Genomic DNA, 12995 nt, shown 5'->3' with positions numbered 1-12995 from the left:
GCCCCCAAGCGAATCCATGACAGATCAAGCAGACAATAAAAAAAATACACCCACTCACGGAGCCACTCACACACCCCCACAAATCCACTCATAGACTTACTCACACATCCATACACCCACTCTCATATACCCACCCATCACACCCTCACATGCCCACTTACACAACGACTTACATGCCCACTCAGGGACCTAGACAACCACTCGCACACCTGCCCACTCACACACATCCATACAGACACACACACACCGAGTCAAACACCCATACAGCCACTCACACACCCAGGCACAGGCCCACAAAATACTCACACGCCCACACAACCACTTACACACCAAGTGCCACACCCATGCACCCACTCACAGACCAACAAAACTACTCACACACTCACTCATAGAACCCACACAGCCACTCACACATTCACTCACACACCCACTCAAACACCCAAACATTCACACACCCAATCACAGACCCAAAAAAACACACACACCATTGCAGTCACTTACATGCACACCCACACAACCACTCGCACACCCCTCACTCACACACCCATACAGCAACTCACTCACACACCCACTCGCAGACTCACACAACCACTCTCAGAGCCAAGCAGACACTCACACAATCACATATCCATTTACACGCTCACAAAGCCACCCGCACACACAACCATTCAAACACCCATAGACGCACACCCAGTCAAAGACCCACAAAACCACTCAAACACCTACTCACAGACACACAGCCACTCACACACCCATACAGCCCCTCACACACACTCACAGGATTGCAAAACCACTCCCACTCACAGAACCACACAGCCACTCACACTCCCACTCACATACCCATGTAGCCATTCACACACCCACACAGTCACTCACAGGCAGTTGTCCACTTATTGAAATTGCAATAGCATATGTTTGTACTAAATGTTATGTTTTAGTATTGAATGTGTGCTTCCGGTTGGGAGCGGATCCATAAAATGAATAGAAAAAAGAAAAACATTGGTGTATGGAATTTCTAGAAAGACTACATAAGTTATCTTACCTTGATTTGTTAATCATTACTTTTACAATGGAAAATACGAATAAATATGTGAATAAAATGTACTTATAAACTTTTAAAAATGTTTATTACTAAATTGAACTTATAGGTGAATTTGTAGTGCAATTTTTATTAAATAAAATGTGGTGAAACTAGCTAAGAAACAAACAAATGTTAAAGTGGCCTAATAGTTAGGAATTAGCATTAAAACCCTTAGAAATTCACAGAAAAAACAAACAGGTTACAGGGACGTTATTGTTAGGCTCAGATAGATAGGCTCTGATTTTACACACACAAAACCATAGAAATTTGGCAGTTGTAGTTACCTGAGCCAACTATACCTTATGCTCCCGCAATTCACTGCTAATAACCACTCCATCTACATCACTCATGACATGGTCAGTGATATCACTCATGACATCTCAAATGACATCACTGATTACTTCTCAAATGACATCACTGATGACATCATCCAGTGAGGGTTTCATAAAAGTGTGTGTGTATATATGTGTATGTATATATATGTGTGTGTGTATATAAATATATATATATATATATATATATATATATATATATATATATATATAGATATTACGCTCCAAATTTCTCCCACATTCACTTAGGAGAAAGAAATAGCAGCACTCAAAGGGATTCCGGTGTCCACATAGCGTTTATTATGTGCAGAAGCTACACAGACGTGTTTCGGCGTACTGCCTTCGTCAGTGTATAAAGCACTCCATTTCGACATGTTATATAAATAACGTTTTTCTTTCTTTCTACATCATGAAAACATAGACATAGGACATCACCCCTATACGTCGCTTATGGGCGCCATCTTGTAGTGATGTTATGACACATATTATTCAAAGTGCATTGATTCTACAACATTGATCAAGCCCACAGTTAGATGGCAGTTCTGCGTCAAAGGGTATAATTATATTCAAATGCATTGAAATAACATTGTTATTGAGCCGTGGATCGGCTTGTGTCCCATGTACTAACATAGTCCATGTAATTATGTGATCAGACTATAATGAGACAAGTCGTATTTTTTAAAGAAAAAGAAAAACAGTTCAAAACACCAGAGCCCATGAAGCTTCAAATCATAATTAATCATGGCAATACATATTCACATTATGGTGGAAACGAAATGTTCCTCCAAAAAGGCTACTAATGGCTACAAACAGTCAAAGTGAAACTTCTAACGACCGATGCAGCCAACAGCAGCCAGAAAAAATGGCACCAGTTGTCTATCTTTCATGATGGTATAAATGATGTTGATCTATTCATGTTCGAAAAGATATTCCAAATTTCCAGATACATTGTACAGTTTTACAAATCTATATTATCCTAATTTGCTGATTGTCCTTGCATGTGCTTAGTAAAGGGTGTAAGTGTATATATATATATATATATATATATATATATATATATATATATATATATATATACACGTAGATGTACGCACTTATGTATAGATGAAACATCTCTCTATCTTGGATTACATAAGGCATCATGCAAGGTCAGCGGATATAAAGATTAATTTCAGAAACAATACAACATTATTTGCCAAAGTGAAAAGCCAGTTCTTCCCCACTGTTCAGACCTCGAGGGTGTTTTGTTGACAAATCAATGATAAACCTAGACTCAAGTCTACGTAGTCGTCTAAGTCTGTCTCCACCCCTTAGATTTGGTTCAATGGTGTCTAGACCGAAGTATTGTAGCTGGTTGCGGTCCTTGCTATGGCACTCTGCGAAATGGCGGACCACAGGATACGAAGGATCCGCTTTGTCTATGGCCCTGAGGTGTTCTAGTATTCGCAGTTTTAACTGATTGATGGTACTTCCAATATAGCGAAGACCACATGGACATACCAGGCAGTAGATTGCAAAGGGGGTGCTACAGGTAATAAACATTTTTATTTTCATCGTTCTACCTGTGTCAGGTATGACATAGGATAGAACGCGTTTGCTGCCTGAGCAGGCTTTGCAGCAACTGCAAGGAAAGAAACCCCTCATTTCTTTCAGTGTGTTGTTTCTAGGTTGCGGTTTCTCCAGATGACTGGTGACTAATAGATCCCCCAGCGGTCTGGCTTTACTAAATGTCACCAATGGGTGTGCGGGCAGGTCTTCACTGAGCACACTATCAGTTTTGAGAATGTACCAGTTTTTCTGTAGCATGGCTCTCAGATCTTTTGCTCCTGAGGAGAAGGGAGTTATCATTCGGAATTTCCCTGTACCTTCGCCTGTCATTAGCTCTTTCCTTCGTCCTTTCTTGGATGGCTTAGATGTTAGTAGTGTGTGTCTAGGGATCTTTCTTACTCTCCTTAAAGTATCTTGTAGCAATTCTTTCCCATATCCTCTTGCTCTGAACCTGTTCAAACAACTTGAAGCAGCTGCTTCAAAATCTTGGTCTTTGGAGCTATTCCTACGGAGCCGTAGTAGTTCTCCGTACGGAATACTATTCACTAGTTGAGGTGGGTGACTGCTGCTGGCGAAAAGAGTGGAGTTCCCAGCAGTTTCTTTTCTATAGAGAGAGGTATGAAGCTGGCCCCCTTCTACAAACACTTTCAGGTCCAGATAAACCGCTGCCACCGGATCACTGGTCCCTGAAAAGTGCAAGTTGTACTCGTTGTTATTGAGTAGTTTGATATAGGCTTCCGCCGTATCTCTTGAGCCCCGCCATATGATGCAAAGGTCATCTATATAGCGGTGCCAGCATACTGTTTCACCTCTCTCCTGCCCCACCAAGCAGCTCCTGGGCACCTGCTCCTCCCACCAGCCCACGAAAAGATTCGCGTAGCTGGGAGCAAAGCAGGTACCCATCGCCGTCCCAGACACTTGTTTGTAAAGTTGTTCTTCCAACAAGAAGATGTTATTATTGAGACAAAATTTCACAAATTCTAAAATCACGATATTGTGCTTTGCGAATCTCATTTGACGTAGGTTAAGAAAATTTTGTAATGCTAATAGTCCATGGCCATGTTCTATTATCGTATAAAGACTAGAAATGTCCAATACCATCAAAAGGCAGTTTGGTTCCAACCTTATGTCCTGGATGTTATTCAAAAAGTCCTTAGTATCTTGGACGTATGATTTTAAGTTCATCACTAAGGGAAATAAGGTATTGTCTATTAGTCGAGACATGTTTTCTGTGAGACTGCCTATGGATGAGACAATAGGACGGCCAGGAGGGTGCTCACTGTCTTTATGAAGTTTAGGGAGATGGTAGAAAGTTGGGGTCAGAGGTTGGCTGGTTCGTAGGAATAGATGTTCATCCTTGCTGAGCATTTGTGCATCATACCATTTCCTTATTAGCGTATCATATTCGCGTATACTTTATTATACTTTGCTGATAAAGGTCGGTGTTGCATTTGATGTAAAATTTGTCATCCGACAATTGTCTTAATGCTTCACCTCTGTAATATTCCCTACTCATCAGTACTACGTTGCCCCCTTTGTCCGAGGGTTTTAGAATGACATTGTTGTCATTCATTAGGTCTTATATATATATATATATATATATATATATGTATATATTACCTACTGGCGGTAAAACCTAGTTTCCATAGGAAATCCGCAACATTCTATTTGGAATAACTTTGGCGCCGGTGGACGAATCTTCGCGAATTTCTCCAAGAAAATTGCCTGCTCTGCTCCGGCTCCTTCCTTGAAAGTTTGGGGGTGATTCGTGTAGGAGAGTAGGGTCTGATTTTCTATTGCCACCCCACTTTTTTCTTTTTGCTTCACTGGTTTTAGACTTAATGTGGCTGTGAGCCTGCTAATCAGACACACAGCCCAGCTGTTCTCTCTCTAAATTCACTACAATGTACTTTAGGTGCATTACCAATTGGATACTGGATCACCTTATGAGCCCCTGTACAGTGTACTATAGGTACACAAAGCATAGGTGCATCCAAGGCCTACCAGGGGCTGTAGGATATCTTTTGCCACCCCTGGCTGGTCATCCAAGTTGAGAGAACTGGCTGATCACTCAGCTGGGGCAAGGTGGTGTAATCACCGCTTGCTAAGATATAGTATTCCTATATCTAACCTTATATCTAGACACATATATACCTATATGTCACTCCTACGGCAGGCCTTAACAATCCTGGAGGCAGAATGCTTGGTTTTATGTGAGATGGTGCTCTAGCATGAGCTGAGCCTGTCTGCAGCTTTCGGAACCATGTCCTTATAGCTGTTCTACGATATTGCCATACCATATACTCTTAAGTGCATTATAATCCTCGCGGTTAAATGCTAACTATGGTTTGGATTTATCAAAACATGTCGAGTAAGGTGTCATACGATTTGGAATACTACCCCCTCGCCAGTTCTGGCAACGGGGGTAGCATTCCACCCTTCTAGAGGGAGAAGACATGTTGTTCCTACCAATACCGGTTAAAGTTAACCAGAGCCTCAGCATCACAAAATGGATGCTGCTGCCACAGTCACAAGTCTGACCACCTGCTGCTGGGAGTCCTTCCAGCGAGGGAGGCTTGGACAATAGGTTTCCTGTCTTGGGAGGTGCTAGTACCACCCCAGACAGGGTTTTTTGTATTAGGGCAGGGAGGGCTGAAAGAAAGGAGACACTACCTGGGGCACACAAGGTGTCCCATGCATAGTCCAGTTCAAACTGGTGCTGGGGCTCTCCAGCCCCAGCTTTGGCGCAAAACTGGACAAAGGGAAAGGGGTATAACCACCCCCTTCCCTTGTCCCACCCATAGGAGGGACCTAGCAGGTAATCCAGCCCCTAGATTCGGTATGTAGGTAGGAGCTGAGTCCCAAGACTTTAGATTAATCCTGACTGAAACTCTGATACAAAACTCTGGACCTTCGACGATCTACTTGAAGACGACTGAAGAATCTCCCTTGTGGTCAAGGAGTGACCACCCTGCACAAGCAGGCACCATCCAGTGATCAACTACTTGCTTTGTTGCCGCCTCCCGCTGGAGCCCGAGTACAGAGCCCAACGAGAACCAGATTCCCAGACATCCAACAGCCTGATCCACAGTCCCTGCAAAGCTGAGACCCGTGGAGGCGACGAGAGACGTGGAACCGGCCATCTTGAAAAGTCTGTAACCTGCTAACTGTGCAGCACCTGAGGCCTCCTTGAAGCTGTGCATTGGGGACCAAGAAGCCCCAGCCCCTAGCAGCATCTGCACCAAAGATCTGCCCTGCACACTTCTCGAGTTCTGCGTGGGGCCCTTTTGCATTTTTCTGCTCGACGCGTCTGCCCGGTCACTTGCCCGTTGGCTAGTTGCCATTTTGGCGACGATCCTTTGAATTTCCACCACTGGTCTGGTGACTCCAGGCTGGCCCCAGGCTGGCCCTTGCTTCCCTGAAAATAAGCAGCCCCTCAGACCTTGCTGGTCTGAGTAAGAAGCCAACTTCGTTTCCTGTGTGGGTTGCCTTCGCCAAGGCTTGTTGACTCCAATCCTGAAGCCGACCCCGCCGACAGTGAGAGTTTTCGTGGGGCAGTCCGTGCCCGACTCCTGGTCATCGTCGACACCTCCTGGTCCACATGGCTGCAGAGACAAGCTTCCCATCAGCACCTGATTGCAACGCGACATCGCCTGGTTCCTTCCTGGTCACTGGCTAGTGACCTAGACTCTGTCCCCTCTGCTTTCAGGTCCTCTTCATCTTCGACCCACCCTTGGATCCACCCGGACTCTTATCGCCTGGCTGCCTTCAGCATCTTTTCTCCAAGGCTCCATCGAACTCCACGACGAACCTGACACACTTTGGGACCTATGCACCCGCTTCCTGTGGGTGAGGTAACGAGAGTACTGCGGTGCTCCTGTGTAGAGTAACTCTCCTAGTGTCCTAGTTTCAAGTGGTTAGCTTCTAGTCCAGTCGGAAGACTCCCAAACCTTTAACTTTCCAACTTTATGCACCCATTGACTTCTATGTGTGCATGTGTGTGCATTTAGACACTACACCCGCATCCCGTGGGCCTCCTGCTCCCCAACTATTATTAGTCCAGTGTAGCCCCAGCAATTCCCAAAGCCCTAGGCCTTACCATTGTTCGTGACGTGGTTCTTATACCACTTTTTTAGTATATGGTTTAGCGGGCCACCAGGGCCTATCCATATTTGTGCAACTTTTGTATATTCTATTAAGTTACTTGTTTTGCGCTTGTGCTTCTGTGCTCATAAAGAGTTCAGGGGATTGATTTAGAAATAAATACATATATATTTTGAATATATATCCTGTGTGGTGTCCGTTCGTTTGGTATTAATGGGATTGCATATGGTAAAACAGCTGGCTTCACATGCCCTCTTGAGTTTAGCCTAAGACTGCTCTGTCCATGCTACCTCTAGGATAGCTGGTCTATAAGGTTGACTTTACAACCATCACCATAAGGGTTGTTTGGTGCAAGGTGCTCACTAGAGTAGTGAACATCATATACCAGGCCAACTTCTCACATTGGTGTGCAGCGGTTGGGATTTCAGCTTGCTTTTGTTTTACCATTGTAATCTTTGCAATATCATTTGGAAGATCATACAAGTACCTATAGGTACATATAAAACAAGATTAGAATACTTAAGTTCTACTGAACTTATTTTTTGTAGAGCAAAGGGCCTAGCACACCCTGACTACAACTCCTAGAGAGGTTCAGTAGGAAAACACTTAGTGTAGGTAGGTGCATCACCTTCACCTCACTAAAGAATGTCTGGCACAGGAGAGCCCAGTGGACTCCAACCTGTGGAGAGTAACCCTCCGAAGGTACCCTCCAGATTTTCTATCCTTAGTTTCAAGGAACTGAGACACTTGTGTACAACAAGAAGGCTAAAACAAGGGTCCAACCCTACACTTCAGCAACTCCTAGAGCTCTTAGATGAGTCTGAAGCTCTAAAGGCCTCTGGTGCAGACCCTGCAGGGAATGCAGATGAGGTCCTACCCTCTTCAGATGATACTACTGATCCCCCTGTCCTAGAGTATGAGGAAGAAGTAGGGGAGTCTGGGGATGATGATAGCAAGGTCCAAGTTAGGAGACTTAGCCAGGCTAACCTAAGCCACTTAGGGGCTAAGAATGGGGTAGCCCCATTCAGGCCTATAAGTAGGCTTATCCAGAGGTATAGGAGGGATAGGTCTAGCTCAGGCGAGTCCCATCAGTCCAATGCTTCTAGGGGTTCTCAGAGGGGAATGACATCTCCTCAGAGGAGAGAACACCAGGCTAGGATGAGGGAAGTCAATCTCAGAATTGAGAGAGAGCAATTTGCCCTAGCCAAGGAAAAACTTGCCTTTGAGAGAGAATGGAAGTTAGGTGGGCTAGAGCCCACTGGTGGCAGCAGTATCCCTAAGGATAAATACAGGTCCTATGACAATAGACACCTGAGTAAGATTGTTCCCCCTTACCAAGTAGGGGATGATATCCACAAATGGATAACTGCTTTGGAGAAGGCCTGCAAAGTACAGCAGGTACCCCAAAGTCAGTGGGCAGCAATCTTGTGGCTCTCCTTTTCAGAAATAGGTAGAGATAAGCTCCTCACAGTTAGTGATGTTGATGCTAACAATTACATGGTCCTGAAGAGTGCTCTGATTGATGGGTTTGGCTTAACCGCTGAACAGTACAGGTTGATGTTCAGAGATACCCAGAAGAGACAGACTCAGGGATGGACTGATTTTGTTGATTGTGCCACTGGCTCTGGAAGGCTGGTTGTTGGGAAGTAAAGTTAAAGACTATACAGGATTGTATAATTTGATCATGAGAGAGCAAATACTTAACAATTGTCAGAACCAGCTGTTGCATCAACACCTGATTGACTCAGATCTGACCTCCCCCCAAGAATTGGATAAGAAGGCGGACAAATGGGCCAGAACCAGGGTTAAGCAGAAAAACCAGGTCCAAGGTGGTGATCAGAAAAAGGTAGACCAGAAGGGTGGGGAGAAGAAACAAAAAGACCAGAAGTCTTCTACAGGGCCCCAAAAGTCCAATGAAGAAAGATGGCCAAAGGAAACCTTGGTGTAATTTTTGTAAGGCCACTAGTCACTGGGCCAGTGACTGCTCCAAGAAAGAGTCAGCCCCTACCACTGCTGCCCCCAAGGCAACTGCACCCCCTAGTTCAGCTGGCAGTGATAGTTCTCAATCCAAGGGTATGAGTAGGGTTAACCCTAGGTACTGAGATGGATTCTGGCCTAGTCAGAATACCAACTCAGGATGTTCTAGTCTGTGATGTGGACATGGCTATATCCTCTACTGTGAGTCCTAGTACTCTGGGCAAATACAGACAGACACCTTTGATAAATGATAAAGTGGCTCAAGCATACAGGGACACATGTGCCAGTGTCACCATGGTGACATCTGACTTTGTGGACCCTGGGTAGATTATACTGGGTGATAATTACCTGGTGCCCAATGCTAGCAATGTCACCACTACACAGAGTGGCAGTTGTTAATTTCTCCTGGGGAGGGGTAACTGGCCTAAAAAGAGTTGTGGTAAGTGCAGATCTCCCCGTTGAATGTCTGTTGGGCAATGACCTTGAATCCTCACAATGGTCAGAAGTGGAGTACAGGACTCATGCTGAGATGTTAGGTATATCTTATCACATGTCCTTGCTGTGATCAGGTCACAGGCCAAAAAGTGCCTCACTGAACAGGTCTTGGATCCTGGAACAATGGACCAAGTACCTTCCAAGAGAAAAAGCAGTAGAGTAAAGGCAGTGCCTTCCCCCCTGCCTACTAGTGAGGAGCAGCCTTCACAGGAAGCTGATTTTGAGACCTCTGAGGGAACTGTCCCAAAAGAGCTTGAACCTGACCAGGTTGAGTTTCTTGGGACAGGGGGGCCTTCAAGGGCACACTTGAGGCAGTCACAGTTAGACTGTTCCTCTCTTGAACCCCTCAGACAGCAAGCTGCTTCTGAGGCTGCGGGGAATGCTAAAGGTACCCACAAAGTGTACTGGGATAAAGGACTCCTTTATTCTGTGGCTAGAGACCCCAAGCCTGGTGCTTCCGGGAGGTTGGTAATACCTCAGTTCTTTAGGAGTTTCCTTCTTACCTTAGTCCATGATATTCCCCTGGCAGGACACTTGGGCCAGAACAAGACGTGGGACAGGCTTGTCCCTCACTTTCACTGGCCCCATATTTCAGAAACTAAGAAGTTTTGTCGCTCCTGTGTAACCTGCCAAGCCAGTGGCAAAGCAGGTGGCACTACAAAGGCCCCCCTGATACCACTGCCTGTGGTGGAGGTACCCTTTGAGAGAGTTGGGATAGACATTGTTGGACCAATGGATCCCCAAACAGCATCTGGGCACAGATTTATACTGGTGGTAGTGGATCATGCCACCAGGTATCCAGAAGCTATTCCTCTAAGGACCACAACAGCTCCTGTTGTGGCAAGAGCCCTCCTGGGAGTATTCTCAAGAGTGGGCTTTCCAAAGGAGGTAGTATCTGACAGAGGTGCAAACTTTATGTCCGGATACTTAACTGCAATGTGGAAAGAGTGTGGTGTAAATTATAAATTCACCACTCCCTACCATCCACAGTGTAATGGGCTTGTTGAAAGGTTCAATAAGACCCTAAAGGGTATGATCAAGGGTTTACCTGAAAAGCTTAGGCGAAGATGGGACATCCTTCTACCCTGCCTTCTGTTTGCTTACAGAGAGGTCCCACAGAAGGGGGTTGGCTACAGCCCTTTTGAACCTTTGTTTGGACATCCTGTAAGAGGACCCCTATGTCTAGTGAAGAAAGGATGGGTGTTACCTCTCAAAAAGCCTAAACAAGACATAGTGGACTACGTACTTGGTCTCCGCTCCAGAATAGCGGAGTATATGAAGGCTTCCAAAAACCTTGAGGCTAGCCAAGAACTTCAAAAAGCTTGGCATGACCAAAAGGCTGTGCTGACTGAGTACCAGCCAGGACAGAAGGTGTGGGTGTTAGAGCCAGTAGCCCCAGCAGCACTCCAGGACAAATGGTCTGGGCCCCACACCATTGTTGAGAAAAAGGGAGAGGTCACCTACTTGGTGGACCTAGGAACTCCCAGGAGCCCCCCCAGGGTACTCCATGTCAACAGACTGAAAGCATATGTTGACAGGGCAGACATGGGCTTGTTCATGGCTACAAACGAGGGGCAAGAGGAAGAGAGTGACCCTCTCCCAGGCCTGTTATCTCAGAACCCTGATGATGGTTCAGTTGATGGTGTGACCTTAGCTGGCAGCCTCTCTGACCAGCAGCAACATGACTGCAGACAAGTTCTACAGTCCTACAGGCATATTGTTTCACTAACACCTAGTCAGACTAACTGGTGCACCCTTGAGTTGGACACTGGTGACAGTCTGCCTGCGAAGAATAAGATCTACAGGCAACCTGACCATGTCAGGGACTGTATAAAGACTGATGTGCAGAAGATGCTGGAACTGGGAGTGATTGAGCCATCAAAGAGCCCATGGGCCAGCCCAGTAGTCCTTGTACCAACACCTCACACCCAAGATGGTAGGAGAGAGATGAGGTTCTGTGTGGACTATAGAGGTCTCAATGCTGTCACTAGGACAGATGTTCACCCAATTTCAAGAGCAGATGAGATCATTGATAGATTGGCTTCTGCCAAGTTTCTGAGCACATTTGATTTGACAGCTGGCTATTGGCAGATCAGGTTAGCTGAGGTTGCCAAAGCCAAAACTGTTTTGTCCATGCTACCTCTAGGATAGCTGGTCTATAAGGTTGACTTTACAACCATCACCATAAGGGTTGTTTGGACTGGTGGAAGGTGCTCACTAGAATAGTGATCATCATATACCAGGCCAACTTCTCACAATACGTGCAGCGGGCGCCGAGAAAAAAGGGGGTCCCAAAATGTGTTTTCCCCATGCAATTTTCCATAGGACCTTTAGCCAGGGCTACAGCCCGAATGGCTGAACGGAATTACACCAAATTTGGCATAAAGGTAGAGTTCGGTTCGCAGCTCACTCTTTGTTAAATGGTGTAAATCCATTCAGTAGTTCCTGAGATAATCAAAAGTAAAATCATAAGTATATCTATAGGCGCTTACGGTACGAGTACGGTACGCGTACGAGTACGTACGCGTACCTTTCCGAGCACGAGCTGATGCTGATGCTGATTGGCTGTCAACTGTCTGTCAACACTCCAAACCAGAAAGTGTTGGCAGCCATCTTTGTAGACTGAGGCACAAGAAAGCAGAAAAACAAACGTGTAGAACGCAAAAAGGGGGCAGGGTAGAAACACCCTGACCCCCTAGGCCTGCTCAGGGGGGTCCCACAAGGACCCCCCCCCAATTTTTTGGGGGACAAAAATCGCGGGGTACGAGTACCGTACGAGTACCATACGCATACCTTTCCGAGTACGAGCTGCATGCTCATTGGCTGTGAACACTCCAAACCAGGAAGTGTTGGCAGCTATCTTGTGCTCGGTAGACCGAGGCACAAGAAAGCAGAAAAACAAACGTGCAGAACGCAAAAAGGGGGCAGGGTAGAAACACCCTGACCCCCTAGGCCTGCTCAGGGGGACCCACAAGGACCCCCAAGGCCCCCAATTTTTTTTTAAAACCCGGTCTGCTTTTTTTCCAAATTACCCCCCAGGGGGGGCCAAATCCCGGGGGCATAGTGAAAAAGAAGTGTGGGGGGGCCCAAATCCCCCCCACACTGCCCCGGGGATCACCACCAGAGGCAAAGCAATGCAGCCCGCTGGCGCATACTGTAGGTTCCAGGTGGGCTAGTTAGGCCCGTGGACCCCCAGTATGCAAGGGGAATTGGTTCCCCTTCTGCAAACGCGCCAGGAGGCTGTGTTGCAGAGAGGTGTAAAAAGGAGGGTGGCCTCATTAAACCTCTCTGCAATGCAGCCTCCTGGCGAACACTGGAGGTTCCCGGTGGGCTAGTTGGCTCCCAGGGACCCCCACTATGTAAGGGGACTTAATCCCCCAACTTAGAACACTTTACAGGGCGCATTAGCACAGTGGTGAAGGTAGGGAGCGGGGCTTGAGGTGATGTAAGAACATGCA

This window comes from Lissotriton vulgaris, chromosome 7 (genome assembly GCF_964263255.1).
Source record: "Lissotriton vulgaris chromosome 7, aLisVul1.2, whole genome shotgun sequence".
Taxonomy (NCBI): Eukaryota; Metazoa; Chordata; class Amphibia; order Caudata; family Salamandridae; genus Lissotriton; species Lissotriton vulgaris.
Note: the sequence above shows the minus strand (reverse complement) of the source record.